Raw genomic sequence first — 5,749 nt, forward strand, 5'->3', positions numbered from 1 at the left:
CCACCTGCCAGAGAGACGATCTGCCTGATGAAAAATACAGCATCTGGCTTGCCTCTCGGCAGCTCCCCTGGGCTGCCTTTCAGTCCGGCTCCATCTGCGAGCCCCAGGAGGGAAGAGGAGCGCAAAGATAACTGTAAAATAATAACCACTTTGATTTGCAAAGTACTTTTGACTCCACAGAGCACTTGCAGATTAGCGGCTGCAACTTCTCTCGATGCTATCCCTGACACCGAGGTCAGGTTTTCTTATTTCATCTTACGGCCAGAAAGACATCTTCAGAACCCAGATGAGGTGCTGAGAGCAGCCAACAATAGAGAGTAAGAATTAGGATTGGCACCCACCATCAGGTTGCTGGCTGCAGGAGCTGAGACTCAGGGAGCAAATATGATCAAGATCCATGGCATACACGTATGAAATCCTCAAAGAATTAATAAAAATATTACATTAAAAACAAAACTGACCTGAGGCTCATTCTTTCTTGTTTTGTTTTATTAGTGCTGGGAACTGAATCCAGGGCCCCTCGCCTACTAAACATGCACTCTACCATTGAGTCACACTTTCAGCCTCTGGGACTAATTTTTCTTCTTTAGATTTTATTATTATTTTATGTTCATGGGTGTTTTACCTGCTGTATTTCTATCCACCATATGTGTGCCTAATGCCTATTAGAGACCAGAAGAGGCCATTGGGTCCCCTGTAACTTGAGCTACAGACAATTGTGGTCTACTCAGTATGTGGATGCTGGGAATTGAACCCACATCCTCTGGAAGAGCGGCCAAGGCTCTTAATCACTGAGCCATCTCTCCAGCACTGAGAATAATTCTTGACTACTCCCTTTTTCCATCTTCAAAAATTGTTTTAATTACATCTTATTTGTGTGTATGTACATGTGTTTATGTATGGTGCATGTGTGTACATGTGTTTATGTATGGTACGTGTGTGTGCATGTGTTTATGTATGGTGAATGTGTGTGTACATGTGTTTATGTATGGTGCATGTGTGTGTACATGCGTTTATGTATGGTGCATGTGTGTGTACATGCGTTTATGTATGGTGCATGTGTGTGTACATGCATTTATGTATGGTGCATGTGTGTACATGTGTTTATGTATGGTGCATGTGTGTGTACATGTGTTTATGTATGGTGCATGTGTGTGTACATGTGTTTATGTATGGTGCATGTGTGTACATGTGTTTATGTATGGTGCATGTGTGTGTACATGTGTTTATGTATGGTGCATGTGTGTACATGTGTTTATGTATGGTGCATGTGTGTGTACATGTGTTTATGTATGGTGCATGTGTGTGTACATGTATGTATGTATGGTACATGTGTGTGTACATGTGTTTGTGCATGGTGCATGTGTGTGTACATGTGTTTATGTATGGTACGTGTGTGTGTACATGTGTTTATGTATGGTACGTGTGTGTGCATGTGTTTATGTATGGTGCATGTGTGTGTGCATGTGTTTATGTATGGTGCATGTGTGTGTACATGTGTTTATGTATGGTGCATGTGTGTGTACATGTGTTTATGTATGGTGCATGTGTGTGTACATGTGTTTATGTATGGTGCATGTGTGTGTACATGTGTCTATGTGTGGTGCATGTGTGTACATGTGTCTATGTATGGTGCATGTGTGTGTACATGTGTTTATGTATGGTGCATGTGTGTGTACATGTGTTTATGTATGGTGCATGTGTGTGTACATGCGTTTATGTATGGTGCATGTGTGTGTACATGCGTTTATGTATGGTGCACGTGTGTGTACATGCGTTTATGTATGGTGCATGTGTGTGTACATGCGTTTATGTATGGTGCATGTGTGTGTACATGCGTTTATGTATGGTGCATGTGTGTGTACATGCATTTATGTATGGTGCATGTGTGTGTACATGTGTTTGTGTATGGTGCATGTGTGTGTACATGTGTTTATGTATGGTACGTGTGTGTGCATGTGTTTATGTATGGTGCATGTGTGTGTACATGTGTTTATGTATGGTGCATGTGTGTGTACATGTGTTTGTGTATGGTGCATGTGTGTGTACATGTATTTATGTATGGTACATGTGTGTGTACATGTGTTTGTGCATGGTGCATGTGTATGTACATGTGTTTATGTATGGTGCGTGTGTGTGCATGTGTTTATGTATGGTGCATGTGTGTGTACATGTGTTTATGTATGGTGCATGTGTGTGTACATGTGTTTATGTATGGTGCATGTGTGTGTACATGTGTTTATGTATGGTGCATGTGTGTGTACATGTGTTTATGTATGGTGCATGTGTGTGTACATGTGTTTATGTATGGTGCATGTGTGTGTACATGTGTCTATGTGTGGTGCATGTGTGTACATGTGTTTATGTATGGTGCATGTGTGTGTACATGTGTTTATGTATGGTGCATGTGTGTGTACATGTGTTTATGTATGGTGCATGTGTGTGTACATGTGTTTATGTATGGTGCATGTGTGTGTACATGTGTTTGTGTGGTGCATGTGTGTGTACATGTGTTTATGTATGGTGCATGTGTGTGTACATGTGTTTATGTATGGTGCATGTGTGTGTACATGTGTTTATGTATGGTGCATGTGTGTGTACATGTGTTTATGTATGGTGCATGTGTGTGTACATGTGTTTATGTATGGTGCATGTGTGTGTACATGTGTTTATGTATGGTGCATGTGTGTGTACATGTGTTTATGTATGGTGCATGTGTGTGTACATGTGTTTATGTATGGTGCATGTGTGTGTACATGTGTTTATGTATGGTGCATGTGTGTGTACATGTGTCTATGTGTGGTGCATGTGTGTGCCAGGTCAGAGGAGTTGTGGGAGTTGGTTCTCTCTACCCTGTTTGACCTGGGGTTCAAACTTAGGCTGTCAGTGGCTTCTAGCTGCTGAGCCATCTCGCTGGGCCTGTTTCCCCCTCTCAACAGCCGCCAGCTGCTGTCCATACCCTTCATTTCTCACTGAAACTGTTACCATGGACGTTGTCCCTGCATGCGGACTTGCGGCCTGTTAGGCAGTCACCTGACTAAGAGGGCCCCATGGTTTCACCTCTTTCTACCTTTAATGTCTGACACTTCTCAGAGGACACCGTGAGCAACCATCGGCTCACCTCAGATAGGCAACAGACCAAAGTAACTGTGCCACCGACATCCTTCTGGGTGAAGCAGTGAGTTTTTGGGGTTACCGATAGGAATATGGGTGAAGGGTTACTCACAGGAGTATGGACAACTCCGAGGCATCCCTGACAGCCACCCAGCATGAGGGACGACTCTCAACTCCAGATCGCTGGAACTCTCTGTGAGATTGCAGTCAAATCACCGGGTCCGAGAGCTTCTCCCAAGCCGCGCCGCTGATCTCAGTTTCCCCCAGCAGTCCTTCCTGCGTATAGAACCTTGGAGAAGGAGGGGGCCTGTGTGCTCAGGAGTCGGTGGCCGAGTGCAGTGTGGAGGTGAGAGATACGCAGGAGTCGGTTCCCCCTTCCCTCTTGTGGCTCTCAGGGACCAGATCCTGACCATGACACTGGGCAGGAAGTACCTCTACAGGAGCAAGATCCGGATTGTTGGCTCTTTTGTTTGGTGTAGGGTGACAGGGCTTGCAAGGAAGGGACAGCCTGGGAGCAGAGCATCAGTCACAGACCTGCCAGCCCTGGGACTCACTGGCGCCTCTGGGGGTGGAGGCCTAGGTGCCGTGTGCAGAAGGTAAGGCGCCCTGAAATTGAGCCCAGCAACCCAGGCCGCCATGTGTGGGGAGAAGAGCCTTCTCTAGATTTCTCCATGGAAACAGTATCTGAAGTCCCCCTAACAGCCTCCTGGGGCAGCAGGCAAGCAGCCTGAGGATGGAGGGAAACACGCCTCCCTCCAGCCCCTGGCTTTTCGGTTTTCGGCTACAGAAAACAATTCTCTCCCTTTCTGGGTCCTTTCTTTGTGGATCCCCTTTGGCTTCCCGACCCTCTCTGCCACATTCGGGGATTCCTGTCTTCCCTGCTGGGATCCTAAAAGGGCGTGCCGCTCCCTTCTCTCGCCTTCTTCCGTCCGGAGTGGAGTGTGGATGTGCCCAACCTCTGATGTCCACGCTCTAATGCGCCAGGTCTACCGGAAGTGCTGGCTGTTGGCCTTGTCAGCCAGGTCCTCCCAAGACACTCTTCTTTCCTTCTTCCTCAGCCCCTTCCGAGGGAGCTTGCGCAGGGCCCCAGGCCTGAAGCAAACACTAGGAAGTCAGATGATAGACACCCCAAGTTGACTTCCTGCCTTTGGTCGGTCCGCTCCCAGTCCCGGCAGTGAGCCAGGGTGGTGTGCCACAGTAACCATAGTGCTAGAGACCTTGGGATTCGTGTCCCGTCACCAGACACACGGAATGGCAGCATCAGAAAACGAGCTCGGGCAGCATCCAGCGCCACATTCCTTCGGCCTCCAGAAACAGAGGCTGAGGTCCAGAGTGTTAGAGGTACGCGCGGTACATGGAGAATCAGCAGAATACAGAGGACAGGTCCCCTGAGTCTCATATCTGTAGTGGGTAGCCATTCCAGCTTGGATCTGGAAGTTCCAACCCCCATTGAGACTCTGGCAACTGTCACGCCTACGAGGTGGGGCCAGGGGAGGCGCCTGGAGACCCGAGACCTGGATGGGCCAGCGCTCTCTGTTCCGGGACCCTAGACGGTGGAGGTTGACCGAGCAGAGCTCCAGAGAACACCGCTGGACTTCGATACACCTACCTTTCTTTTTTTTGAAAGTTACCCACTAAATAAATCTTCCTTTTAACTACGTGGAGTGGCCATAATAATTTCACCAATACATATCACTGTGCCTGACACTGAGTGGGGTGACGGCAGACAATTGTACATCCTTACCAAAGCAGCAGGCAGTCTGTGAAGAGCATGGTCCTCACTCAGAGAGGAGGAATTCTGGACCCAGACCTTCAAACTTCTTTCTGCTCTGCAACACCACACAAGAGTGGAAAGTTCCCAATAAACACAAGAATGTTCCCATGCATACAATAGTTGAACTGAGGGCTTCTAAGGGGCTTGGCCACATGTCACATGATCCCTACAAGGGCTAGATTCGAACCCAGATCTCTAGTTCCATAGATCCTTTTGGCCAAGGCATAAACCATTTTGGGAAACACTGAGTACCTGGGGCCGTGGTTTCCTCTCGTGGGGAATGATAGCATCTGGACCCCAGCCCTTGGGGCCCACCTGCAGGGCCTTGGGAGGGATTCTGAGATTAGGCTGTTCTTTGATGTTGGAGCCAGCATCAGCAGGAGAATTTTTCTGTTTTCCCTGTTTGCTTCCAAACAGCTCGCCCCCAGGTTTACACGGAGAGGTACCCAGGAAGGTGCCATGGCAACTGTAGCGACTCCAGGGAGCTGGAATTGCCTGACTTGGCCAGACTGACAAAGCATATCACCCACAGCCTACTCTCTTACAAGAGTGTCAGGCTGGATCCCAGGCTGGTCCAGGCAATCAGAAGCAGACCGTCTTGTTCTGGAGCAAATCACTTTCTCTGAGCCTTGAGAGTGCTCCCGCCCTCCTCACCTAGCACAGAAAATATAGACAAAAGAAAATATCCTGTATTATGATTAATGGAATCCAAATTCTGAAGAATTTGATGCCCAAACGATAATGAATTTGAAAATGTCATCTGTAGTGCCCCACTCTACCGTGTGAGAGATTCTTGCTGCTTAGTAAGAATTTTCACTGTCCTTGGGTGTGCAGACCTCTTTATATGCATAGAATAATTGG

This window comes from Peromyscus leucopus, chromosome 2 (assembly GCF_004664715.2).
Source record: "Peromyscus leucopus breed LL Stock chromosome 2, UCI_PerLeu_2.1, whole genome shotgun sequence".
Lineage (NCBI taxonomy): Eukaryota > Metazoa > Chordata > Mammalia > Rodentia > Cricetidae > Peromyscus > Peromyscus leucopus.